At 37.7% G+C, this 17,474-nt stretch overlaps 1 long non-coding RNA gene across 1 annotated transcript; it reads left to right on the forward strand.

Annotated features, from left to right (window-relative positions):
- Window positions 1–967: 967 nt before the first annotated feature.
- LOC133572539 (uncharacterized) lies at window positions 968–4,570 on the forward strand. The gene is made up of 3 exons (XR_009810548.1): window positions 968–1,035; window positions 1,301–1,458; window positions 4,462–4,570. It is a non-coding gene; the product is annotated as an uncharacterized lncRNA (long non-coding RNA).
- Window positions 4,571–17,474: the final 12,904 nt, after the last annotated feature.

Raw genomic sequence — 17,474 nt, forward strand, 5'->3', positions numbered from 1 at the left:
TATTCATTTATTTAATTTTCCCATTTTTTTACCTATTTTTATTTTATTATTTAATATTGTATTTATTCTTTATATTTATTAACCATCTTATATAATACATATATAAGTATAAGTATATGTATATGTATATATGTATATATATATATATGTATATGTATATATATATATGTATATTTATATATATTTATATGTATATATATGTGTGTATATCTGTATATATATGTATATATATGTATATGTATATTTATATATATGTGTATATCTGTATATATATGTATATATATATGTGTATATATGTATATATAAATGTATATATATGTATATATATATGTATATATGTATATGTATGTATATATATATGTATATGTATATATATATGTATATGTATGTATGTATATATATATGTATATATATGTATATATATGTATATATATACACACATATATATATATATATACACTGTATATATATAAATATATATATACACATATATATGTATATATACATATATATATACATATATAAATATACATATATATATATATATATATATATATATATATATATATATATATATATATGCATATGCATATATATATATATACATATATATTTATTTTTTTTGCGCTATAAATTCTGCAGTATTCAAAAACTAAAAAACATCGATCTCACATGCTAGTATCAATCCATTACTGATACTAACCCATGGTATCGACTCGATGTGTGTATCGATCTGCATACCTATTTACCCGCTTTGCAGATATGCTATGAAAACATAAATGTTATCAACTTGCAGTCACTGTGTTTCATTTTGAACTGAGATGCCAGAAAATCTGATATTATATCATCTGATATTATTTCATCATTCCAATGATCGATAGTTAAAAAGGTTTTTTTTCTCCCTCTTTTTCTTCTTCTTACTGACGTCAGTGTGGACTTTTATTTTGAAGGCAGGATTTGAACCCATAAAGTCGGTCGATGAAAACATGTTCAACTATTTGGATGAATTGACTAAACTCTCCCAGGTACAAGCAGGTAAGGTATAATATGACTTTCTTTTAATTTATTTAGCAGTTTGTTTTTTTATTAAAACAATTTTAACTTGCTCATATATTGAATATGTTAATTATCAGCTGCCATCTGTGATAAACACAGCAGTTAGCTTAGCATCTCATGCTACATAGCCAGAAGCTAAAGGGTAGATTATGTATTATTTCGTTTAAAGTAGCTATTTATTTTGGCATGACTTCATTTTGATGTCGCAAACTAGCCTCCTAACAAGAGCTTTCTGTGTCTAAAGTGTCAACATTTACCTGGGGACACCCAGGACTTGTTAATAGTTCATGTTCGAGAACCTTCCGATGGGGACGCAAATGGACAAAAGTGTTGGGACACCTGGCTATCACAATTAAACCAAGTTAAAAATAGTTTCCACTCTTCTGGGCGTTCTGAAAGATGGTAAGTGTTTTTTTTAATGTCCATAATAACATTTGAATGTAGTTTTAAAAAAAATGGTGCTATCATGTTTGTGACAAATATACCACATGGTGGCGCTGTTATTAAAGTCCATAGGCCAGATTGATTTGAACGTAGGAGTAGAACTTTTGGAGGATTGACAAGCACAATAATGTGGGCAATATTGTTTAAAAACATGGCAGACATAAGAAAATAAACTAGGATGTTGGGTTCTTAGACTTAGACTAACTTTATTGATCCACATGGGAAATTGTTCCACTCAGTCGCTCAGTTACCATATTTTTCTGACTATAAGTCACAGGTTTTTTCATAGTTTGGCCGGGGGTGCGACTTTCCTCAGGAGCGACTTATGTGTGAAATTATTAACACATTACCGTAAAATATCAAATATTATTTAGCTCATTCACGTAAGAGACTAGACGTATAAGATTTCATGGGATTTAGCGATTAGGAGTGACAGATTGTTTGGTAAACGTATAGCATGTTCTATATGTTATAGTTATTTGAATGACTCTTACCATAATATGTTACGTTAACATACCAGGCACGTTCTCAGTTGGTTATTTATGCGTCATATAACGTACACTTATTCAGCCTGTTCACTATTCTTTATTTATTTTAAATTGCCTTTCAAATGTCTGTTCTTGGTGTTGGGTTTTATCAAATAAATTTCCCCCAAAAATGCGACTTATACTCCAGTGCGACTTATATATGTTTTTTTCCTTCTTTATTATGCATTTTTGGCCGTTGCGACTTATACTACGGAGCGACTTATACTCCGAAAATACGGTACAAAGGATGGAAAGGATAATTCAGGTGTAAAGTAGACTAAAAATGTACCATAGTATAAATAAAATACCGTATATACATATCTATACAACTGCATTGAAATACTTTAACATATATTTAAAAAGTACATGTACTTCAGCTGGAGATCTTCTGATTAGAGTTGACTCCTGCCCATTCTGATACCATTCTTGAGTGAGATTGGCCGATACCAGTACTGATCACATGCATTAACTGTAATTAGGTACCGGGAATCGGTATCGTATTGGTTCAAATGTGAACGGTACCCATCTCTAGCAGTGACTCCTTGATTCACAACCTAATAGAATCATTTTTGATAGCTCTTTAGCGCTGCCCTTTCAAAAATGTATGAAAATGGAAAAAGATGGGGGAAAAATATACTTTTTTTTTTTTAATATGGTTTCTGTAGGACTAACATGACACAAACCTTCCTAATTGTTAGAAATCCCACTGTTTACATGAAACATGCTTCAGAGTGTTTGGTGCGCGCCATTTTGTCCTACTAATTTCGCTGAGATAGGCTCCAGCACCCCCCCGCGATCCCAAAAAAGGGACAAGCGGTAGAAAATGTGATGGAATTTTGGAAGTCCTTGAACGCACCGTAGTTTGTTTACATCAGTGTTTTTCAACCTTTTTTGAGCCAAGGCTCATTTTTTGCGTTGAAATTTTTTTTGGGGTATTTTCCTGTTGCAGTTTCATGTCTTCCTTTTGAGCGATATTTCCTGCATCTACTTTGTTTTACCAATCAAGAATATTTCAGTTGTTTTCATCCTTCTTTGTGGGGACATTGTCGATTGTCATGTCATGTTCGGATGTACATTGTGGACACCGTCTTTGCTCCAAAGTAAGTCTTTGCTGTCGTCCAGCATTTTGTTTTTGTTTACTTTGTAGCCAATTCAGTTTTAGTTTCGTTCTGCATAGCCTTCCCTAAGCTTCAATGCCTTTTCTTAGGGGCACTCACCTTTTGTTTATTTTTGGTTTAAGCATTAGACACCTTTTTACCTGCACACTGCCTCCCGCTGTTTCCGACATCTACAAAGCAATTAGCTACCGGCTGCCGCCTACTGATATGGAAGAGTATTACACGGTTACTCTGCCACGCTCTAGACATCACAGACACTCAACAACAACACATCATTTGCAGACTATAATTACTGGTTTGCAAAAAATATTTTTAACCCAAATAGGTGAAATTAGATAATCTCCCACGGCACACCAGACTGTATCTCATGGTACACTAGTGTGCCGTGGCACAGTGGTTGAAAAACACTGGTTTACATGTACAACTTTCCTTAAAGCTGCCACAGTAAGATGTGTTTTATGCCACTCCTTTGTCTCTATTTGTCCACCAAACTTTTTATGCTGTGTGTGAATGCTCAAAGGTGAGCTTTGTTGATGTTATTGACTTGTGTGGAGTGCTAATCAGGCATATTTGGTCACTGCATGACTGCATGCTATTTATGCTAGCTGTATGTACATATTGCATCATTATGCCTCGTATTTTAGGTATTTTTGAGCTCACTTTATTTGCAGTTTCCGTTTCCTTCAACTTCAACACACACATCTATACCGTTGGCCATTCTAAGCCAGTAATTTCCAGGAGTTATCACAACCTCTGAAAAGCCTCCGTTTTAGTAATGTTTTCCAATGTTGTAAAAATGTTTTAGAATAAATATTACATTTCAACATTTCTGTCAACAAAGATTTGCGTCAGCCTGCGACACATAGTCATTTTGATAGTAGGCTAATATAGCTAATATAGACACTTATATCATGTGTTGCCTTCATTATAACACCTATATAAAGCTTTACAATTTTTTTGCGGCTCCAGACAGATTTTTTTTTTAAATTTTTGCTCTAATATGGCTCTTTCAACATTTTGGGTCGCCGACCCCTGGACTAAGATTTAAGATAATTTGAACATAGCTTACAGCTTTGAAGTTAAAGGCTTATAAAAATGATTTAAAAACGCCCGATGGGCCAGTTTAAATGCTGTTGATGAGTATTAAAAAGGCCATGAAACATTTGGATCCTTCAATCAAATATAAAAACATTGATGTCAGAGGTCATAGTGTATTATTTTTAACCTTCCAGTGTTCATGTGATGTATTCTAATCTTCACACATTCGACTCCTCTTTCTCCACGTTTTTTTTTTTGTATTATTTTCACATCCACAGTGAAGTTCAGTGCGTAGACACGAGCAGCTGTCACTGAGATGGAGGAGGTGAGAGGGCGGCTGCATCGGCGATTTCTCACGAATGAGATCCGAGGAAAACATAATGAGGCCTGAGAGAATTAAACGTCTGCATAGGCAGTTTGTTTCAGTGCTTCATGCACATGTTAACCTGCAGCAAATCCTACTCTGAATAGCAATATTACCCTGTTGTGGAAATACAACATTTTAACCTAGAAAATTTAAACTTTAAAGTGACCACAAAATTACATTATCCAAACCCAACAATATAATAGAACATATCGTAAATTCTGGAATACAAGCCGCTACTTTTCCCCAACACTTTGAACCCTGTGGCTTATAAAACAGTGCGGCTAATTTATGGATTTTTCTTCACTAACGGCCATAGTGCAAATAGATTTCATTGCACACAAGCAGAGGCATTGAAAAAGTTTGTTATTGTTTGTGCCATGGCGTCATCCTTTGGACAACTTTTCTCACCGCATGTGCAGTGATTTAACCTCTTAAGGCCCAAGCTGTTTGTTTACATGCTTTTTTTAATTTCTGTTTGCTATTTGGGCTTATTGGACCCTAATTAGAATAAAAACTAAGAATCATCTTTTGATATGATGTACTTAGTCCATAAGTACACAAACGTGTACTTCATGTTTAGTGACAGGCTAATTCTTACTTTTACACTTATTTTTTCCAAATTCCATTGTATGTTATACTCTTCTGACACCACCAGATGGCAGTATAAGTGTCCACATAAGCGGCCATAAGACCCCAATTCAGTAGTGTACACAATTTTGGAAATAAGAGCTAAAAGGTGCTTTCCACGCATGTGGCCACTAAGCCTTTAGAGCAGTGGTTCTTAACCTTGTTGGAGGTACCGAATCCCAACAGTTTCATATGCGCATTCACCGAACCCTTCTTTAGTGAAAAATAAAATGTTGTTTTTTTACAAATTCAAGACAAAGTTATATGTTTTTGGTAACATTTTAGTATGAGGAACATATTCTAAGTAACAAAAACTTAATTTAGAGTTTTTTGGGCACTAGGGGAACATATTCTAAGTAACAAAGACTTAATTCAGAGTTATTTGGTTAGGGTTAGGGTTAGAGGGTTAGGGTTATAATAAGGCCATGTTGTTTAAAGCATTAATAAGTACTTAATAATGACTACCGTATTTTCCGCACTATAAGGCGCACCGGATTATTAGCCGCACCTTCAATGAATTACATATTTCATAACTTTGTCCACCAATAAGCCGCCCCGGACTATAAGCCGCGCCTACGCTGCGCTAAAGGGAATGTCAAAAAAACAGTCAGATAGGTCAGTCAAACTTTAATAATATATTAAAAACCAGCGTTCTAACAACTCTGTTCACTCCCAAAATGTACGCAAATGTGCAATCACAAACATAGTAAAATTCAAAATAGTGCAGAGCAATAGCAACATAATGTTGCTCGAACGTTAATGTCACAACACACAAAATAAACATAGCGCTCACTTTCTGAAGTTATTCTTCATTCGTAAATCCTTCGTCTTCGGTGTCCGAAGTGAAAAGTTGGGCAAATTTACGATCCACTGGCAGATGTTGGCGTCGTCTGGCGCTGCCTCCTCGTCTTAGTGAAGGTGTGTTCGCCTTCTGTCCTCCATTGTTCCCACGCAGTTAGCAGTCTAGCTTCGAATGCCCTGTTGACACCAATATCTAGCGGCTGGAGGTCTTTTGTCAATCCACCCGGAATGACGGCGAGTATTGAATTAAGCGCGTAAGCGTGTCTCTCAATGTGCTGTTATGAGCTAGCAAATATAACAACTACACTACCCAGCATGCAACGATAGTTACGAGCATGCGCGGTAGCCCTGAGAAGTTCCCAAGCAGTTAGCAGTCTAGCTTCGAATGCCCTGTTGACACCAATATCTAGCGGCTGGAGGTCTTTTGTCAATCCACCCGGAATGACGGCGAGTATTGAATTAAGCGCGTAAGCGTGTCTCTCAATGTGCTGTTATGAGCTAGCAAATATAACAACTACACTACCCAGCATGCAACGATAGTTACGAGCATGCGCGGTAGCCCTGAGAAGTTCCCACGCAGTTAGCAGTCTAGCTTCGAATGCCCTGTTGACACCAATATCTAGCGGCTGGAGGTCTTTTGTCAATCCACCCGGAATGACGGCGAGTATTGAATTAAGCGCGTAAGCGTGTCTCTCAATGTGCTGTTATGAGCTAGCAAATATAACAACTACACTACCCAGCATGCAACGATAGTTACGAGCATGCGCGGTAGCCCTGAGAAGCGATGTTGTATGCTGGGAGTTCGAATGTGGTTATGAGCACGCTGTGAGAAAACGTTGAGAACTCAGTTAACACGCCTCGTCTGCATTATTTATAATTAGACAGACAACACACTTAATAGGAGCCATTTTGGGGTCTTTACATAAACACACAAATGGAAATGAAACGTCACATATCCCAGCATGCACCGCGCGCTTCTTCTACGGGGAAAAAAGATGGCGGCTGTTTACCGTAGTTGCGAGACCTAAACTTTATGAAAATGAATCTTAATATTTATCCATATATAAAGCGCACCGGGTTATAAGGCGCACTGTCAGCTTTTGAGAAAGTTTGTGGTTTTTAGGTGCGCCTTATAGTGCGGAAAATACGAGTTAAGAGCCAATATGTTTCTAATTTGCATGTTAATAAGCAACTAATTAATGGTGAATATGTTCCCCATACTAAAGTGTTACCATGTTTTATTACTGGTGCTCAAAATGAACCGTGCATGAACATCACCTTGTTCAAAGAACAAAACCAACAAAGTGCATGAACTCACAACAAATTACACACCTGCAAATCAGTCTGACTTCTGCTGTTGTCGTATCCGTAATACGCCCGATAAGGAGAAGTTTTTATTTACACGATGACTTTGGTGTGTCTTGACCTCCGCCGAACCCCTGAGCCCGACTCACCGAACCCCTTGGGTTCGATCGAACCCAGGTTAAGAACCACTGCTTTAGAGTTAAAACGGAAGTACAAGTGCCGTTACTTCTTTTAATCGTCTATTCATTCATCACTCCAAGCAACGTTTACAAGTTTTCCAATGTAACGAAAACAATTTAAACTTACCACACCGTCCATGTGTGGTGTCTGTAGGAGTGTTTCAATGCATATTTGTACGTACTATCGTAATGTAATCAAGCCAGCGTTGTTAGTGTTAGCTATTATGCTAACACGTTTATGAGTATCATTGTTAATATTATCAACTTACAATGGTATTCTTTTTGTATTGTTTTAGATTCACAAATATCTCAGTAAATTCACCAACTTGTCACAGTGGAGTTATTGAGTCTGTTTAGCTCAGGGGTGCTCATTACGTCGATCGCGAGCTACTGGTCGATCTCGGAGGGTGTGTCAGTCGATCACCAGCCAGGCATTAAAAAAATAGTCCTAAAAATGAGCGATCATAAATCTTCACTATGACGTCACTTTCGTCACTTGATTGACATTCACGGCACCCGAGGGTCTTCTGAGATGACGCTGGCTGCTGCCAGCTCATTAAAATTACCGACAGGAAGGCGAGAAACACTTTATTTCAACAGACTCTGGCGCCGTACCTGTCGTCAAAACTCCAAAGACCGACTGCACAGTTGCACAGTTGAGCTAACAAAATAAGAGTCTCAGAAAGCTGGCGTGCACAAGCTAGCAAGCTACGGAGTTTGCCGACAATGTATTTCTTGTAAAGTGTATACAAAGGAGTACGGAAGCTGGACAAATAAGATGCCAAAAACCAACCACTTTCATGTGGTATTGGACAGAAAGGAGGACTTTTTTTCTCCTCCATTCGAAAATGCGGACAATATCAGCACTACTGTCTGATTCCTATCAATGCAAGTCATCAGAATCAGGTAATACACCAACTTATATTCTTGTCTTCATGAAAGAAAGGAATCTATATGTGTTAAACATGCCTGTATTATCTTTAAACATCTTAACTTGTTAACAATATTAACTATATGTGTTAAACATGCTTGTATTATCTTTAAACACCTTTAACTTATTAACAATATTAACTATATGTGTTAAACATGCTTGTATTATCTTTAAACACCTTTAACTTATTAACAATATTAACTATGTGTTAAACATGCTTGTATTATCATTAAACACCTTTAATTTTTTAACAATATTAACTATGTGTTAAACATGCTTGTATTATCATTAAACACCTTTAACTTGTTAACAATATTAACTATATGTATTAAACATGCTTGTATCATCATTAAACACCTTTAATTTTTTTAACAATATTAACTATATGTGTTAAACATGCTTGCATTATCTTTAAACACCTTTTACTTGTTAACAATATTAACTATATGTATTAAACATACTTGTATTATCATTAAACACCATTAATTTTTTAACAATATTAACTATATGTGTTAAACATGCTTGCATTATCATTAAACACCTTTAACTTGTTAACAAAAACATATATTTCATAAATTATATATATGAATGAGGTAGATCCCCACGACTTGATCAATTGAAAAGTAGCTCGCCTGCAGAAAAAGTGTGAGCACCCCTGGTTTAGCTGATTGTAGAGTTTCTGCAGCTCGTGGGTCCATGACGATGACTTCTGTTTTGTTTGATCAGCCGTTTAACTACTGTATTACAGGCACTGTTTGGAAACAATCAAGGTATGTAAATAAACATTTACAGATCATTTCACAACCTGTATACCTGCGTCTTATTTTTTGGCAGCCCTCGAGGGGGCACTATCGGCCTAACAACGGCAGAGTTGTGAACAACGGGCCCCGGCCCTATGGATTACAAAACATTTATTTTGTCAGCTCATTGTCATGTGTGTAATACTATCATATCGATTCCCACGTACCGGTAATTGGCACAGTATTGGTTCAAATGTGAAATGTACCCACCCCCAACAATGAATGTGATGGTCTACAGTAGGGTTAGGCAATATAAATGATATCAATTTGTTTTTTAATGCTATTGTTATATCGTGATAATGCATGTTGACGACACATTGTAAATTCTGGCTGTGTCCTGCAAATTTGAAAGCGACAAGCAAACACGCGCATCCTCAACACCCTGTAGCTTTCTCGCTAGCGGCTAATGTCCCTCCACAGTGCAAAGCTGCGTCTATGGTTTATGGTAAGTCCATGTAGGCAAATAAACTAGTATCATGCCTGGAGGACGAAAGGCTAGGGCGAGAATATGCTAACTGCAAGAACTGCAAGCGAGAGCTCTTGAATATAAACAAAGGTGGGCTGGTCTATACAAATATTGACAGATCAACTGGTTTAAAAAAGGGGTCTATTTAAAGGCTAGGGTGTATAAATGAGTTTTAAGATTAGACTTAAATGCTTCTACTTAGGTAGAATCTCTAATTGTTTTCGGTAGGGCATTCCAGAGTAGTGTAGCCCAAATAGAAAATGCTCTAAAGCCCGCCTACTTTTTTTGGGCTGTGGGAATTACTTATAAGATGGAGTTCTTAGAATGCAGATTTCTGATCGGGACATATGGCGCAATACAATCAGCAAGATAAGATGGAACTAGACCGTTTAGTATTTTATACGTAAATACTACAACCTTAAAGTCGCATCCAAGTTGCACAGGTAGCCAGTGCAGGTGAGACAGTATAGGTATATATATAGGTATATATGTATATAGGTACAGTATAGGCGTAATATGATCAAACTTTCTTGTCCTTGTCAGAAGTTTAGCCATACTTGCCAACCTTGAGATCTCCGATTTCGGGAGGTGGTGGCGTGGTTAAAATGTGTGTATATATATATATATATATATATATAATATATATATATATATATATATATATATATATAAAGAAATACTTGACTTTCAGTGAATTCTAGCTATATATATATATTTTTTTTTTAATTATATATATATATATATATATATATATATATATATATATATATATATATATATATAAAAAGAAATAAAAGAAATACTTGAATTTCAGTGTTCATTTATTTACACATATACACACACATAACACTCGTCTACTCATTGTTGAGTTAAGGGTTGAGTTGTCCATCCTTGTTCTATTCTCTGTCACTATTTCAGAACACACACATTATACAAATATACATTATAAAATCAATAAGAAAACGGGAGCTCTAAATTAGGAGTCTGAATTAGGATCAGAAGTTCCTACATAAACATTGCGTACTTACGTCGCCATTTTAGAGTTAGGCTCCACCATCAGAATGTGTACTTAAACTTATAAAAATCACATGGATATTATTCAGTGAGTTGATTCACCAAAACTAACCTGTTATACAGGAGGAAAAAGCACACAGGACGTCTCAATTGTTCACAGACTGGTCGCGCTCATCAGAATGACAAGACACTTCCGGTCTGCAGGTGATAGCATTCAATTGGGAAGAAACGCCCTACTGCCCCCTACTGACCAATGTGAATACTGATAAATGTGTAATGACAGCTCCAAAAACGAATTCAAACCACAAAATAAAATAAATAAATCAACACAAAAATGTGACACATTATGGGTGGGTCACATATGCATGGCAGTATTGTCCTGTTTAAAAGTGTCACAACATTGCTGTTTACTGCAGACAAACTGATTTACGGTAGACGAAAACTTGACTGCTGTTGTTGTGTGTTGTTACCGCGCTTGGAGGACGTTAATGAAACTGCCTAACAATAAACCCACATAAGAAACCAAGAACTCGCCCTCGATCATTCTACAGTTATAACGTGATTGGGCAGGCATGCTGTTTATATTGTGGGAAAGCAGACGTGAGAACAGGCTGTCAACACGTCACTCAGGTCGTGTTGAGGTCTGGAGGGGGCGTGGCCTCCAGCTCTGCCTGAATTTCGGGAGATTTTCGGGAGAAAATTTGTCCCGGGAGGTTTTCGGGAGAGGAGCTGAATTTCGGGAGTCTCCCGGAAAATCCGGGAGGGTTGGCAAGTATGAGTTTAGCAGTCGCATTTTGTAACAACTGTAATCTTTTGATACTAGACATAAGGAAGCCCGGAAATAATACGTCACAGTAATCGAGACAAGACGTAACAAACGCATGAATAATGATCTGCGCGTCGGTGGTGGACAAAATGGGACGAATTTTAGCAATATTACGGAGATGAAAGAAGGCTGTTTTAGTAACACTCTTAATGTGTGACTCAAGTGAGAGAGTTGAGTCGAAGATAATACCCAGATTCTTTACAGAGTCACTTTGTGTAATTGTTTTGTTGTCAAATGTTAAGGTGGTATTATTAATAAATAAGTGCCGGTGTCTAGCAGGACCGATAATCAACATTTCCATTTTCTTAGCGTTAGCATGCAAAAAGTTAGCGGGCATCCATTGTTTGATTTAATTTAGAGACGCCTCCAGGTGACTACAATCTGGCGTGTTGGTCAGCTTTAAGGGCATGTAGAGTTGGTTGGGTGTCATCAGCATGACAGTGAAAGCTAACACCGTATTTGCGTATGATGTTGCCTAACGGCAGCATATACACTATATTGCCAAAAGTACTTGAAGTGCCATCCCATTCCTAACCCATATGGTTCAATATGATGTCGGTCTACCTTCTGGGAAGGCTGTCCACAAGGTTGCGGAGTGTCTTTATAGGAATTTTCGACCATTCTTCCAAAAGCGCATTGGTGAGGTCACACACTGATGTTGGTCGAGAAGGCCTGGCTCTCAGTCTTCGTTCTAATTCATCCAAAAGGTGTTCTAACGGGTTCAGGTCAGGACTCTGTCCAGGCCATTAAAGTTCATCCACACCAGACTCTGTCATCCATGTCTTTATGGACCTTGCTTTGTGCACTGGTGCACAGTCATGTTGGAAGAGGAAGGGGCCTGCTCCAAACTGTTCCCACAAGGTTGTGAACATGGAATTGTCCGAAATGTTTTGGTATCCTGGAGCAGTCAAAGTTCTTTTCACTGGAATTAAGGGGCCAAGCTCAACTCCTGGAAAACAACCCCACACCATAACTCCTCCGCCACCAAATTTCACACTAGGCACAATGCAGTCCGAAATGTACCGTTCTCCTGGCAACCTCCAAACCCAGATTCGTCCATCAGATTGCCAGATGGAAAAGCGTGATTCATCACTCCAGAGAAGGCGTCTCCTCTGCTCTAGAGTCCAGTGGCGACGTGCTTTACACCACTGCATCCCACGCTTTGCATTGGACTTGGTGATGTATGGCTTAGATACAGCTGCTTGGCCCTTGAAACCCATTCTATGAAGCTCTCTGTGTACTGTACGTGGGCTAATTGGAAGTTCACATAAAGTTTGGAGCTCTGTAGCAACTGACTGTGCAGAAAGTCGGCGACCTCTTTGCACTATGCGCTTCAGCATCTGCTGACCCCTCTCTGTCAGTTTACGTGGCCTACCACTTGGTGGCTGAGTTGCTGTTGTTCCAACACTCTTCTATTTTCTTATAATAAAGCCAACAGTTGACTTTGGAATATTTAGGAGTGAGGAAATTTCACGACTGGATTTGTTGGACAGGTGGCATCCTATGACAGTTCCACGCTGGAAATCACTGAGCTCCTGAGAGCGGCCCATTCTGTCACAAATGTTTGTAGAAACAGTCTCCATGGCTAAGTGCTTGATTTTATACACCTGTGGCCGGGCTAAGTGATTAGGACACCTGATTCTGATCATTTGGATGGGTGGCCAAATAGTTTTGGCTCTGTACCGAGGATGTCCTTGTGGCTTGTGCAGCCCTTTGAGACACTTGTGATTTAGGGCTATATAAATAAACATTGATTGATTGATTGATTATAGCGTATATGCTGAGGAGTGTAGGGCCAATAACCGAACCGTGTGGAACTACGCACGTTACCTTAACATACACAGTACTTATGAGAGACACACTGCATCCTTTCTGTAAGATAGGAGTTCAACCAAAAAAAATCTAAGTCTGACATACCAATAATATGTGTTCTGATATATCCTAAGAATATGTTACTATCAACGGTATTGAAAGCAGCGCTGAGATCAAGTAGCAGCAACATGGATGACGCATCAGCATCCATAGTTAGCAATAGATCATTAGTCACTTTTGCTGTCTCAGTAGTGTGATTTGCCCTGAAACCAGACTCAAAGGGTTCACAGAGATTGAATGGACGCTAAGTGTTCATTTAGCTAAACATTTTTTTTCGAGATAAAGGGAAGGTGGGACACCAGCCTGTAGTTTAGCAGGAGGTTAGAATCGAGGTTAGGTCTTATAAGCAGAGGATGAATAACCACTTTTTTTAATGCTAGTGTAACAGTACCGGAAGAAAGTGATACGTTAATAATATTTAGCACTAATGGTCCTGATATTACAAACAAGTAGACATAATGGTGGGTCAAGTAAACATAATGACTGCTTTGTCCCATTTACAAGTCGCAGGAGTTCCTCTAATGTTATTTCTTTAAAAAAAGAGATTATTTTGCAGAGCATTATCTGTCGTAATATCAACTAATTAGCATTGGATCAATACCCAAATTTGTAATATCAAAACTGATAAGAATAAGTGCTTATTACATTTTAACAGAAGTATAGATAGAACCATGTTACAACATAAAGTAACCAGATAACAGATTAAATGACTGAATATGGTAAAATCAAGAAAACTGAAATATTTTGGACATGCCTTTAGGCACCAAATACTGTAATGTCACGAAGAATGTTGCACAAGGTAAAATTGAAGGCAGAAGAAGATGTGGGAGTCCAGCAATCTTCTACATGAATAACCTCATCAAGTGGACGCAGCTTTCTTTGAGAGAGGTCTTTAGTGTGTGCAAGGTGTGTGACGAATGGTGCAAAATATCTGGACTAGTTCCTGGCAGCTACCATCACTCCTGATGACGCTGAAAGAAGAAGAAGGGCTGACAATTGTTTTTCTTTTAAACGTTTCATTTAAACCTTTGTGCCAGTCACCTCTACGCTGACAGGAAAACATGCAAACACTCCAAATTTGCATACAGACGTGCACACGTAGGACTGTTATGACGCTCACATACTTCCTGAGTCTTGCCTTGCTTTCTCAGTTATGCAAAAAGCCACCATTCCTTTCTGATGCATCTGATTACCTCCCTCCGGCCCAACCCTTCAAGTTGATCACCAATTACTGGTCCTCAAGAAACCGAAGGGAAAAGGTCTTTATCCTGGTCCCTATGGCAACCTCACTCCTCATTTCCTCACAATCAGTCTCACACTCAGTCTTCTTCTCCGTCCTGTCTCGGCACAGCCACAGACTTGGCGGATCAGGACATCTGTACAGGACTTACTGTGTCTATTCTAGAATTATTTACATAATCAATGACTCCGTCTGTTACACTTCTCCTCCTGTGATCTCTGTAGTAGCTTCCAGCAATCAATGAACGGTTTCTGTTGGCTTTTGTTATGCAATCATACACGTCAGTACTATTTTACATACAGCTAGAGTCGGGATTTGAATTCAGCACAGACTGCAGTGCTCACACTCCAAACCTTACCTCACTGTTTTAGGAGAGCATCTGTAAAATGAAATGGCATTTTTAGAACATCCTCCTTTTAGAACCTTATCTTCTTCCAGTCTGCCTTATCTTCTTCCAGCCTGCCTATTTCTTCCAAGTAGCATTTACAGTGGAATTGCAGAACATTTTCTGTCTGACACAAGACTTATCTCCCCTGAAGCAGTCAGTGTGGAGGTATTCTGGGGAAGGACAAGGGCTTAAGGGAGGAAGAGAGGACTTATTGAAAGAGAGGAAGGGAGAATGTTGAGGTCTAGAGGTATACGAAGGGTAACTGGAGTGAGTGAAAAGAGATGGGGGTACAATAATTTCAAAATCCGAAGAATATTATAGCAACAAAAATCGAATTGAGAGGTAAGAAAGATAAAATCAATAAAGTGGGAATGAAAGGGTGAAATCTATATGCGAGGCTAAAACGGAAAAAACTGGATGAACCGTGAAGGTGGTGCGATATAAAAAAAAAATAAAAAAAGTGCCCTCCCTTTGCGTAAGTGTCTAGGTCAGATAGAAGGCTGCTGCCTCAGGATCTCAACAAGCATGCATGATGGAACAGTCAGGAAAGGTCTGAGGTATTCTTAGAACCTTGCAAGTCATGAAAAGTTCACCACAGTTTACTTGCTCCTAAACAAACACACTGTAAGTATTCTGAACACTGCAATGTTAGTGCAAAAGTAACTTAAGGCTCCTGGGGAAAAAAATAAAGTATACCGGATTTTTCGGACTACAAGTCGCAGTTTTTTTTCATAGTTTGGCCGGGGGTGCCACTTATACTCAGGAGTGACATATGTGTGAAATTATTAACACATTAGCGTAAAATATCAAATAATATTATTTAGCTCATTCACGTAAGAGGCTAGACGTATAAGATTTCATGGGATTTAGCGATTAGGAGTGACAGATTGTTTGGTAAACGTTTTAGTTGGTTATTTATGCGTCATATAACGTACACTTATTCAGCCTGTTGTTCACATTCTTTATTTATTTTAAATTGCCTTTCAAATGTCTATTCTTGGTGTTGGGTTTTATCAAATAAATTTCCCCCAAAAATGCGAATTATACTCCAGTGCGATTTATATATGTTTTTTTCCTTCTTTATTATGCATTTTCGGCCGGTGCAACTTATACTCCGGAGCGACTTATAGTCCGAAAATTACGGTATATACCGTATTTTTCTGACTATAAGTCGCAGTTTTTTTCATAGTTTGGCCGGGCTCCAGTGCGACTTATATATGTTTTTTTCCTTCTTTATTATGCATTTTCGGCAGGTGCGACTTATACTGCGGTGCGACTTATACTCCGAAAAATACAGTCCAGGCCAAAAGTTTGGACACACCTTCTCATTCAATGGGTTTTCTTTATTTTCATGACTATTTACATTGTAGATCAGGGGTCCGCAAACTTTTTGACTCGGGGGGCCGCATTGGTTTAAAAAATGTTTTATATATATATATATATTTTTTTTATATATATATAAATTCCAAGCGCGATGTCACGTTATCGATGGGAAAATGCATTTTTAGACCATATGATTTGCCTGAATGGTTAGGAGACCCTGAGAGTAACACGTGGTAGAAAGTGGATTAGAAAAGACAGATTAAAAAAAAAAAAAAAAACATAATTAAAAAAACTGGTACTTCCCACGGGCCGTAGTTTGGATACCCCTGTTGTAGATTGTCATTGAAGGCATCAAAACTATGAATGAACACATGTGGAGTTATGTACTTAACAAAAAAAGGTGAAATAACTGAAGCATGTTTCATATTGTAGTTTCTTCAAAATAGCCACCCTTTGCTCTGATTACTTTTTCGCACACTCCTGGCATTCTCTCGATGAGCTTCAAGAGGTAGTCACCTGAAATGGTTTTCTCTTCACAGGTGTGTTTGAAGCTCATCGAGAGAACGCCAAGAGTGTCTAAAGCAGTAATCAGAGCAAAGGGTGGCTATTTTGAAGAAACTGGGATATAAAACATGTTTTCAGTTATTTCACCTTGTTTTGTTAAGTACATAACTCCACATGTGTTCATTCATAGTTTTGATGCCTTCAGTGACAATCTACAATGTAAATAGTCATGAAAATAAAGAAAACGCATGAAGGTGTGTCCAAACTTTTGGCCTGTACTGTATATTTTTATATCCAATATAGAAAATGTTTAGTGTTATTAAACAATGACAATGTGTGAAGAAAGTGCTTGTTTGAAAAAAACATATTTTCTGGACCATAGAGCGCACCGGCATATAAGCCACACCCTGTAAATTTTAAAAGAAAAAAAGGAAAAGTCGAAATCCGTGTCAAAATATGCCAAAACGCCACAGACACATGCACAGCTGTACAGAGATCCACTTGTACCTGAAACAGTCATTACAAGTTTTAAATTGGACTTATTGAAACCTGCAGAGACCCTGTTTATATTTATGTTTACACCACACTTATGTAGCAGAAAACAGTAAATGGCTTTATGAAGCCATTTCTCAACATTTTTTAGATTAG

The sequence above is a fragment of the Nerophis lumbriciformis genome, linkage group LG30 (assembly GCF_033978685.3).
Source record: "Nerophis lumbriciformis linkage group LG30, RoL_Nlum_v2.1, whole genome shotgun sequence".
Taxonomy (NCBI): Eukaryota; Metazoa; Chordata; class Actinopteri; order Syngnathiformes; family Syngnathidae; genus Nerophis; species Nerophis lumbriciformis.